This window comes from Pagrus major, chromosome 2 (assembly GCF_040436345.1).
Source record: "Pagrus major chromosome 2, Pma_NU_1.0".
Taxonomy (NCBI): Eukaryota; Metazoa; Chordata; class Actinopteri; order Spariformes; family Sparidae; genus Pagrus; species Pagrus major.
The window spans coordinates 32,468,047-32,480,446 of NC_133216.1; the positions used below are offsets into that span (position 1 = coordinate 32,468,047).

At 39.5% G+C, this 12,400-nt stretch overlaps 1 protein-coding gene across 1 annotated transcript in view; it reads right to left on the reverse strand.

Moving 5' to 3' along the window:
• LOC141020452 (BCAS3 microtubule associated cell migration factor-like) overlaps nucleotides 1-12,400 on the reverse strand; it is a 119,232-nt gene that overhangs the window by 21,736 nt on the left and 85,096 nt on the right. The window lies entirely within an intron of this gene.

The following is a 12,400-nucleotide window of genomic DNA, read 5'->3' on the forward strand; positions in this document are numbered from 1 at the left end:
GCTGATTTCTCATGGAATAATGCATGGATCCTGAAGAAAAATATAAGGCGTACTAAGGTGGCTGGTGTATATATGAGTGAGTACAATTTGAAGTAGATCCTACATTTGGTGGTCTTAAATCATGGTTAAGCAGTTACTGTATGTTCGGTTTAAAATCTATACAGGGCTATCGAGTTTGATATTGGAGTTGGCTTGATTGAATAAAGAGGATTGTTGGGCCTTGGCAGAGGTATGTTCCCTGCCTAGTACTGTTCTAGTAAATAGTACTAATGTTTCAGTCCCCATAGGCCTTCATCAAGAGTGTTTACTGCACAAATAATAAACGCAACTTTCTGAACAATGACATACTACTCGAGGTAGGTGTACTCATACGGGTTTCTTTTGTAAAGTTGGTAGGATGACCCTTTCATACAATGAGAAAAGAAACAGTCACATTGAAACAGTTACATAGAAACATTTCACTATAGGGGTTAGAAAAATGGGGATTATAAAACAAATATGTTTGTAATCCTAGGGCAATAGGAACAACAAAAAGAAGTGTATCCTGCTGATTCAATGGGCAGCCCAAGGAAAATTCCAAGTTCAAGTGCTTTCAAAAGAAATAAAGAGCAAACCTGTGGGTGCACCACAATAACCTCTCTGAATGTTTTCCTTGTTCCATTTGTTGCCTTAATAGATGAGTGACAGTCTCGTAACATAAAGGAATGAAAAGGAGGGAGGGGGACGCAGAGACAAAGAAAACAAGGCAGACATCAAAGGTTACAATAAAGGTAGAGTAGGAGAGTGCCTCGTCATTATTTGGAAGGAGCGATCAAGAGGAGGCTGAATGCGAGCGGAAAGGGACTGCTGAGTGTTTTGGTCCAGTCTTTTAGATCATTAACGTGTAGCTCCGAGTTTCATTAGTCCTGCCAAACCTCTGCTTTGTGGCCCTCCAAGGCCTGTCGCTTAGACCTCCGCTGGCCAACAATGCTGTGTGACCTTCAGATGGGGAGAGGAGACCATTACACAAACCCGTCCTTCATTTCCCTCTGCTCCTCTCTTGGTCAGACTAACAGCAGTCTGTACCAGGGCAGCTCCTGAAAGCCCTTCACATTTCAAAAGTGCTACACCCCCAGAGCCCAGGCAGCCACCTTTTGTGTTGAGGGGAGGGGGCAGACCAGAAAACAAATCTGTACAGGAAGCAGCCTGAAAAGCCATAATGGTGCTTCAGCTAAGAGGGGAGAAGAGGGTGAGGACTGGGGGTGGGGGTATCAATAAATTTAGCATCCTCATCCAAAACGGACTTTTCACTTTTGCCCTACTGCATTATCCCTCGTCATCCCCCACCCTTAAAAATAAGCCTGCTGTGGATTGTTGAACAGGTGTGGCCAGACTGAGACGCAGAGTTATGATCACTGTTGATCAAACTGTCATACCCTGCTGTCACTCAAGCCCAAGGGATCTAAATTATCACAGGCCCCACCCCAGTGAAAACAAGTAGGTGTGGAAGGAGCGATCACGCACCGGCAGAAGACGATACATGAATAGACGTGGAGAGACAGACAGCAAGGGTGTGTGGGTGGTGCATGTTTGTGTAGGCGTGGTGGAGGGTTGCAGACAGAATGAGTCAAAGTATGGTGGGGGAGAGAGGGACATTGATCAAGACAAGGTTTAGTTTCTAAGAAGTGAAATTAGTTTACGCACTAAAAAGGTGTGTACATTTTTTTTGTGTGTGTTTTTTGGAGAACGGAACAGTTCTGAAAAATAATCAAATATCCTGAATCTCCCTTCCTGTTTCCATGATAGTCCAGATATATCATGGAAGGGGGATAGGAGGAAATCTGAATGTCGTTTGTGTTTTTTTCTTATCACTTACATTTTGTGTGTCTTTCAGCCAAACAAGTCTTAAACTGATAAATCAGAAACAGAAATACAATCTGAAATATGGTGAAGGTATAATTAACTTGCAATAACTAAAAAGAAAACGTTAGAATGCACACAGAAAGTTAAACAGTGATTTTTTTACCTGACAAGGATCAAACTAATAGAAATGTTATTGACAGTATAGATTCAACTACACGTAAACTAGAGCTTCACAATACTGGAAAAAAACTGACGTGATATTTTGGTTATCTGTGATATATTTTGCAATATGAAAAAATACAGGAATTTCCTCCACATAATTGAATAGCTCTTTATGGAATTAATGAATCATTATAGAAACATTGGGGTGATTTTGTGGCGGAGTGCGTTTTATCAAACAACCAAAATAGGCCCAAAAGAACCAAAAAAGTTGTTGTATGACATGCTGGCTCACTTGATATTGCACATCCTGCAATATAACTATTGCTCATGCACACATTGTGATATCAATGCTGAAAGTATATGTTGTGCAGCCCTATCTCAAACACCAAAAACAGACAAAAACTAAAATAAAAAAAGTCAGGTCACAAGGTGTGCAACTCATGCGTACTTCAGACCAGCATAAAACACATTTTCTGGAGAGTTCGATGTGATTTGGTGAAGTGGATATGGAAAAGACTGAATGCGATATTGTTCTTTAAGGTTGTTATCAACTTCACTGAGTGTGTACTTAAATGTAATATAATTGAATTTGTGCTTTGTAAACTTTATTGATCATTACGTGCTATATTGTTATTGTTCTTAATAATTCTGTTTGTCCTTTTGCAATTTTTGCCATGTCATTTCCCTGCCTTTAAGTCATTTTCATTTTATGAGTGCATTAATCGAAATCATTACTGATTACATTTCCGACAAAGGATGACAATGGTTGAGATACTGCTGCAGATGACTGTTTGCAGATATAATACTATAATTAGTGCCAATAGTAGCAGTGGGCCAGGATGGCACCTTTAACACTGTGCAGCTGTGAAATATCACCTTGATGCTGTTACTTTCATTTAAGTGGTGGAGCAGACATATGCAAACAACTGATTAAGGGCGTGTCTGCATCCACCGATGGCTAAAAGTGGAAGTGAAATCGGACTTGTGCATGTGTTTATAATTTCACAAAGATTAAAATGTATGAAAGAGAACCATGTGTACACGCACCTTTATACATCTGATGAAAGGACTGTAAATATTTTCTGCATATTTTGCATTTGTGTGTACAAGCACCTTTACTCTTTTTCAAAGATTTAAGATTTCCATTCAGATTTAGATACTACTGATCACATTCATGTTGGAGTCAAAAAACCACAGACCACAAAATCTGGCCTAAATATTAAAGGGCTTTTGCCATATTTACTGTATCACTAGGTGTTACTTCTACAGTACTGTCATTACAACCTTTGCCACACTATAACTATTACTTCAGCATTGCTTGAAACTACTGCTAATGCTGAAGTTTTGGTCTCATCATAATCATCTTTTAAACTACCCGTTGAAATGTAACTATGGACTTGGCACATGTTCCCAACTATAGCAGAAGTATCTGAGTATTATTTATAATCATTTCAAACGGAAAAACAGAGTCTGTGCAGAAAAAAGGTAGAAAGGAGGCCAGAAGGGAAAAGGCTGGCCCAGGCTACTACAAAGAGAAAGAGAGAGAGAGAGAGAGCAAGGTAGACAGATGAGAGGCGTCTGGCAGACATATAGCTCTAGACGGAGGCCATGATTTGATTAATGACCGGGGCGTGATGTGCCCAAGCACTGATACATGACAACCCCATGGAAAGAAGATCCATCAATGCAAATCCGGCTCCGTCGCCGTCGTCGAGAAAAAACTCTGACCCTGCCAAAAAGTCACACTGTCACCTGACCCCCGTCTCTCTTTTTCCCTTAATCCAACCATCCATCCAGCTCTCTGCCGTCCATCCATCCATCTATCCATCCATCTCTCCCTGTCCCAACAGCATTTGCATTCTATTCTCGCATTAAGCCTCTCTCTTTATCCTTCACGCACTTTCTCTCTCCTCAGCTGCCCCGTGTCACGCTATCTCATGTTTCTCTCAACTCTTTTAATACCTACTTTGCATCCAATACAAGCAGGAAGCTTCCAATGAGGAGGCGACGTGCGACAGGACAAGCTCCAAAGACTGCGTGTATCCACACAAACACTTCGTCTTATTTGAATTGTTCTGCCAGAGAGGATATTTCAGTCAAAAGAAAAAAAAAACAAAAACTCTAGTGTGTCTGAAGAGGAACTGGGTTGGGAGATGTAAGGAAGCAGCAGGTTAGGCAGGCTGATGCTTTGGGAATTAGGAGAGACCTTGGACCTGAAGATGATATTGCAGCTGTGAGACGGGGGGTTGAGAAAGAGGAGGAGTATGGAAGACAAGAAAAAAGCTACCTCGTCCCAGCGGGGGAATACTTTTATGGATGCGACTAGACATTGTGCATTTGAAGATGTTTTTGGATTGAAGCTGATATTTTTGCGTTTACTTCCTATTTCCAGGGCCAAAAAAAAAGAAAAGAAAAAAAAAAACTTTTTCTGCACGCCAATAGTTGTAGTGTGTAATAAACTGTGCTAGCTGATCACTGTGCTTGACAGAACTGAACCCAGGCAGCAAAATCTCTGCAACAGCATTTGGATCATGGATCCTAATCAGCCACTGAAACCTCTGTTAGGGATTAACCGCTGTGGAAGGCTGGGTGAGGCAGGTTTTATTTCACGGTTTCATAAACAAACATACCAACAAGAACACACACGCTCAAAATGGATTTGAACTTAATCACACAGCATAAAAAGTGCCGGTTCTGAAGCTGCTGTACAAACTCACAGTGGAATATTTTTTCTGTAGACAGTAAACTCCCACACTTTCTTCAAATAAAAAATGATTGATTACAACAATATGGTGCTGAGATCTTTGTGGGTCAAATACCTATAAGCTGGTGATGGAAAACATGGCTTTCTTGTTACTGCCTGACTGATATTAGAGCTGGGTGTCAAACCTCAATACTTTGGCACCAATATACGTATACCAACAAAAACTAGAACACCATTCAGTAAAGTGCATACGGATGCCAAGACCAAGCAGACCCCTTAAATTCAATCAAGCCTAATCCAATATCTAAATTGTTGCCGTATAGAGGCTGACAGAAAGACTTCCCTCGAGAAAAACATATTTAAATCCGCTAGATCTGGATTTTTATGAGGATCCACATCAAAATGTACTCAAAAAATAAATTAAATAAAAAAAATAGTAATCTTACAACACTACGGTTTTAGAACAAAAGGTTGTTGTCCCTTTATGCTACATAAGCAAATAACAACAGTGGAATGTTTGGCCAGCACAATCTCAGGAGCATGAGGAGATACCAGGAGGCCGGCTGTTACACGTGGAAAGCTGGGCAGGGCTGTAGAAGGGCATCAACCCAGCAGCAGGACTGGTATCTGCTCCTCTGTGCGAGGAGGAACAGGAAGAGCACTGCCAGAGCCCTAGGAAATGACCTCCAGCAGGCTAATGGTGTGCATGTTTCTGACCAAACTCTCAGAAACAGACTCCATGAGGGTGGCATGAGGGCCTGGTGTCCTCTAGTGGAACCTGTGCTAACAGCCCAGCATGTAGCTCGATTGGCATTCGCAAGAGAACACCAGAATTGGCAGGTCCTCCATTGGTGCCCCGTTCTCTTCACAGATGAGAGCAGGTTCACACTGAGCACATGTGACAAGCGTGAAAGAATCTGGAGACATCATGGTGAACATTATGCTGCCTGTGACCGTCATCCAGCATGACCGGTTTGGCGGTGGGTCAGTTATGGTCTTCTTGGAGGGTCACACAGACCTCCATGTAAGCCAGTGTTAGGTACCGGGATGAAATCCTGCGATTGTCAGACCTTACGCTGCTGCAGTGGGCCCTGGGTTCCTCCTGATGAAGGACAATGCCTGGCCTCATGTGGCCAGAGTCTGTAGGCAGTTCCTGGATGACGAAGGCATTGATGCCATTGACTTTCCCTCTTGTTCCCCTGACCTAAATCCAATTGAGCACCTATGGGACGTTATGTATCGGTGCATTCAACGGCGCCAAGTACCACCACCGACTGTCCAGGAGCTGACTGATGCCCTGATCCAAGTCAGGGATGAGATCCCCCAGGGCACCATCCACCGAGTCATCAGGAGCATGCCCAGATGTTGTAGGGAGTGCATACAGACACGGGGGGGTCATACACACTACTGAGTCACATTATGAGTTGCCGTGATAAATTTCACACAAGTTGGATCAGCCTGTAATTTAAATGTCTTACTTTGATTTTTGTTGTGATTTTGAATCCAGCCTTCAGTGGGTTGATGATTTTGGTTTCCACCGACAGTTGTTATGTCATTTTGTTCTCAACAAATTATACACAGTACATCCATAAAAATTTTCAACTTGAATAATTCATTGATCAAGATCTGATGTGTTATTAAAGTGTTCCCTTAATTCTTCTGAGCAGCGTAGTTACAACGCTTCCGATATGGCACAAGTCTGAACTGAATATTGTGACATCAATGTAAAGACTTCGTAAAGATGGAAACAAACAGCAGCACAAGGTTAAATTCACATACAGAGAATAAATGGATGTCATGTGTCACCTTTAATAAAATCAGCAAAAATGTGTGAAACAAACCATGAAGCCGATGTCGATAAATCAATGGTAAGTTGTCTAAGAGCTTCTTCTCATGTCACGTTAGCCTATTAAAACATTTTCATTCATTATAAAATGAATGGGATCTTGTAACATCCTATAGTCCTATAACATCCTTTACTCCAAATACTTTTTAAGTTATGATTTTTTTCAGTTTGGCCAAAATTGCAGCATTTTAGTGATTCTTTTTGTATATTCTAAACCTCATCAATCACTCATTTTCCACTGGATTGGGTTGAACTTTGTCCTGAACCTCCAAGAGACCCTAAGGAAACTTGGCGACCTTCATTAATTTAAAAATGTGTAGATTAATGTAGTTCTATCACATCTAGAAGTTATTTGGTCCTGCATAAAAAACTGACTGCCACAGATCTTGTTAAATATAGCTTCGGAGTTCATAAACACACTTTCGGGGTTATTTTGACATTAGATTTACCTAAGAAGGATTATTTTTATTCCCTTGAAACTTTAGTTTGTGAAAGTGTTGATATTCATTGCAAATATATCGAAAATTCAAAGATGTTATATTACTCGTTCATCATTTCTAATTTTTGAAATAAGCACATTTTTCACACTTTTGCTGGCTGTAATGTTATATTCAGTGGTTTTATTTCATCTGTAGATATTTGTACTGTGTTGACCTCAAGGTTTTCTATCTGTCTGATATCTACTGAATCTGTCTTTCATTGGATTTCAGAAATTTGCATGTTACAGCTTGTAATTGCTTCGGTAGTTGCATTTACGTCTGGACAAAATACTAATCTTACTTCCTTAGCTCAATACACATATATTATTTCACAATTTCTCTGGATGAATTTGTGACATAATCAAGTTGCATTGAAATAATACAGCAAGTCTGCGATAACCCCACCTGAAACAGGTTTGGGTGGTAACTGCAAAATGGATTGCAAAATAACCAGAATTATTTAAAAAGGTACAATAAAAATTTATTTCATCATTTAGCAGTTTGACATGATGGTGAGATCATGGAGCCCTGCTCTCTTGGAAACTCCTAGAATAAGAGGCCAACTGTCACAAGACAGCCTATGGAGAGGTTGAGGGTTTTTTTTAAGTTTGGCTGAGTTGTTGATGTCAGAAATTAGAATTTTTGATTTCAAAATATCAAGATATGTAGTATATTGTGTTTCACAATATAGCCTAAAAATACTGCAATATTATTTTAAGCCATATTAGGCTGTATTGCCCACCCAGATATTTAGTCACTTTCTGATATCATAAAATAGACAGTAGAATTCTATATCCTATCTAATAAATGATGACATTGATGAGGGAGATTTATTAGGTTGATCAAACAGTTGAGAAGTAGATTCAAGCATCCATATGGAATTTTAGACTAAATTGTTTTGAGATTACGTCTACCAGTGTTAAAATTTTAGATTTTTTTTTTCATTAAAAAAACAAAACGTTAAATCATATTGATATTCCCCATACCTAGGTATCAAAAAGTATTCATAAAAATTGTCCCTGAAACATAAAGGGTGGATTTGCACCATTTAAAAATAACGTACATCTAACAAAGTCACCAACAGTTTGGTCTTCGATAACTAACCAATATCGGCAGACCTGTATCAGTCTGTCTCCACTTTCTACCATTCATTCCTTGAAGTTTCCCAGACATGTTAGAGGAGGGAGGGATTAAAGCAGGGCAGAGGAGAAGAATGGGGGGGTGGGGGGTGGGGGTCTTTCTCTGCAGGAGGAGAAAGCTGTTCTACCATCCCAATTCCCCAAAGTATCATTATTAAAACACTCACTTCCACAGGGGTGGAAAGAGAGGGAGAGAGAAAAAAAACAGAAGGAAAGAAAAAGGGAGAGATAGACAGCAGGGAGGGCTAAAAATGGTTGAACACAAAAGGGGAAGAAAAAAAAAAGAAAAAGGCGCGGGGATCCCCCACTGGACAGAGTAAAAACAAATTAAAAGAGCCCTTATAAAACACAGATGCTGCAAAGAAAATAAACTTCACAAGATTTACTGTTTTGCAAAGGAATCTGAGGACTGGTGGAAAAGACATCAGGCTTTTTTTTCTCCTCCTCCTTCCTTTTTTCTTTCCCTCTCAGGTAATGTTGCAGCAGAGAGATCTATCTCCTCAGTTTTCCCTCCCCCCCACTCTTTTTTCATTGTAGGGCGATCTTGCTCGTCTGCTATTTTCAGTAGGAGTTAAGAGTCGAGGTCAGGCCGGCCTGTGTGAAAATGGCTTCCTGCCCGGTCCCCCGCTCCCAAACCGCAAGCTAACGGGGAGGTTTTTATTAACAGCCCTATTTGGGAACATTTTTTGAACATTTTGTGTTTTTATTGACGTTTCTCATGTCAGGCAGCTAAAAAAAACAGACGCTCTACAAAAAAATTCCCAGGACATGATTTTTCTAATTTTGTCATAAAACTTGAGAGCATAGAAAAAGAAAAGAAAGTGAGATTTTACAGTGTGTAACATGCTGTATATGGCATACGAGTGGCGTGGTAGTTTGTGCTGTAATGAAGAGGAAAAAGCAGCAGGCGGGAGGAAAAAAAACTACAAACAATACAGAAGCAGAACATGTCTGCATGTAGAAACACACATGGTCACTTCTGACAAACAAGCAAAGATAATCATGAGAAAACAATTATGTGAAAGGAACGCACGCAAACATGAAAACACACACGCTCGCACACACAAACGTCACCCTGAAATCAGATCTACAAGTTTACAGCATGTCAGTATTTACAAGGCTTCATCAGACTGCGCTGAGTCTACAGCAAGAAGAGCTGGGAGGGGGTCAGACAGCTCCACTGGATCAGATGACACCCACACTCCATATGTGTGTACACGAGTGTGTACGAGAGTGTGTGTGTGTGTGTGTGTGTGTGTGTGTGTGTGTGTGTGTGTGTGTGTATAGCCATCATCTGATTTGGGTCAAGGAGCTGGTACCTCACAGTAAATAGGGATGGGTTATGGCCATGATTGGATGTTTGGGAAAGAAGGGAGGGTGGATCCTGGCTGGACTGTTTTTTTTCTCTCAAATCAACATAACTAAGTGGGAAATTTAACCTGTCCAGTTTCCAAAATAACACTAAAATGTACAAGATATGAAGTAATTGCCTAAAAGTTGACACAAAATTGTAAATCAGTTATTTGATTTGTTAACTTGAATGAAGGAAGAAAAATATGCAAGACTTTCAGGAGAGGAACATGTGAAGAAGTTCTCACAATGTCTTGTACTGGGTTACACTATAAAAAAATAATAATTTGTATAACTTATTTTTGTAGCCAAAACACAACTTTATGCCAAATATGGAGACTAAAATAATACATTTTGGGCTCAATTCATTCTATCTAACCGATAATTACCTGCATCTCCTAGCCAACACTGATAAGATAATTGATGATTTCACATTTTTATTTTTTAAAAAGAAGCTTCTAACCTGCAGTTTGTGCACACCTGAGGGTAAGAAAGTGTTAAGATGCAGTGATGGTGGTGGTTTAATTTTCAATAGATCCGATTAGATTTGTTGTGTTAAAACCTGTAGACTTTTCCTCCTCGCAGAACATGTATTGTTTGCTGCGCTTGTTCTTCTTCTCCTTTTTCTTTGTGTTTATTGGCAGATTGCAAACCAGCTTTAAAGCTGCATACCGCCACCTACTGTATCAGAGTGTGTAGACGCCATGCTTGTTGAGTCCATGAAAGCCACTTGGTTTCGTGTTATCATCCATATTTATCAGCTATTATTTCACTGATATGATAAATAGCCAATAACATAAACTTCCCATTTTAGGGCCAATAATTTATCATCCCAATACATACTGTGCATCCTTTGTTTAATAACATTGTAAACTGTAGGATATAGAGTAGAGTAGACTGATACTGGATTGATAATTTCTGAAAAAAATACAAAACTGAAAACTGATTTTGAGTTGATTTTCAGAATACACTTCAGTGTTTTGAATGCCAATGGGGCTTTTTTTTTAAAGATATTAATACTGGGCAAGGATGGACAAATCTAAGTACAATTGCAGCTAATTTAAGTAATTTATATATTTTAGTTTGAGTTGGATCAGAATGAAAACAGCAACCATCATCAAGGAAAAACAGGATGGAGTTAAGAGAAGAGGAAGAATTTCATCATAATTTTCTTCAACAGCAACACAACATTAAAAATGAACTGCATAGTGTGTGTACAAAATATTTTAAACAAAACAATAAGACAATATTGGTATTTTTAACGTTTTAATTCTTAATCAAAAATAACTGAAGGAGTAGAGGAAGTAGAGGAAACAATAAGACCGCCGATAATGCAATGTCTTTGCTGCTGTCACAGCTCTCCTACACTGTCTTTATGAGAAACTGGATGAAAATCAGGATCAGGCCAAACAGCAACGTTCAACATTTCCTTCATGATCATAATATTAGAAAAGTGACTAATGGTGATTTTCCTGCAGTCAATGCAGAGTTCATACCACTCTTTTTTTTACTAAAGTATTTTATCACAACAGTCCATCTTCTTTCATCTGCATTAACCATATAACATTCCAAGCCCTCTCATGCTCCACACTACATTAAAACACACACACAGACACACAGACACACACACACAGAGAGAGAGAGAGAGAGAGAGAGAGTGAGAGAGAGAGAGAGAGAGAGAGAGAGAGAGAGAGAGAGAGAGAGCGCTCTGATTTGATTTTGTTATTTAAAAACGAGCCTGATATAATGCTGATTGACTGACATTACAGTTCTGTTGGGCTGTGACAGAAGCTCTGTTTGAATAGCAGGTAACAACCGCAGGCCCTTTTGATCCAAATTTAGCCGGCAGAGTTTTGACAGCATCTGAATCTGAATAAACCCTGTGTCAGAAACACTTAGACATGATACAGGTAACTTAAGAATAAAGAAGGACAAGGGTTCCCCTCAGAATCCTAGACGTGATGTAAAACTTGAATCTAACAGGTTAGTTATGCATGTCATGTTCAAATAGCACAAGTGGAAATTATTTTTTTGAATGCATTCGGTAAGAAATTATTACATGTATCCTTGAACTAATTAATTTGACAAATGTTTTCAGTTGTTTTCAATTAAGATAATCAAATTTTTATGATGTGTGTCTTCGTGTTGCTGTAACACAGTATTTCATAGACATACTAGTGACTCAGTTCCCACTACCTTAAAATAATTCATTCTGAAGAGAGACATTCCAGTCAAGTGTTTCCTACATTATATACTGTACATCCACAGTAGATCAGTAGGTGTACAGTATAAAACAGGAGGATATTTGGACTATATCGAGTGTCTACTTTATATTGGAACAATTTAGGTTACACAACCCCACACTGGAGTAAAACAAACATTTTAAAGGCGTTATGCTTCAAGAACAGACAAATAAAAAAGAAAATGAGGGTAAAACAAAGAAATGTATAAAGAAGATGGACACGCTGTAGCAGAGCAAAGGCGGGATGTAAAACCTATTGATTCTGTGACAATGGAAGGCTTTGGCTTTATAGAGTGTGCACTTTTCACATTGTAGGAAATAAGCTAGAAGCCACAAGTGCTGCCTGTGTGTAATGGCAAGCCAGCTTTATTTCTTTATCTCTACCTTCCAATTTTGCAAATCAAATAATGATGAGTGCAGCGGCGAGCACCCGGTGATAAGAGGGTTTAGTGGTTGTGGAGATTGAGTTATTAGGGTACGCATAAAAAGGACAGAGGTCTCTGGCGGAGCCCGAATGCCGGCCAAGATACATATTCCTCGCACTGTGTATTTTTGGTTGCTTTAAAAGCCCTAAAAGTACAGGGGAAGGCTAATTTTCAGGGTAAACAGCTTGTTCGATTGCAGTGTGGTTTTGCG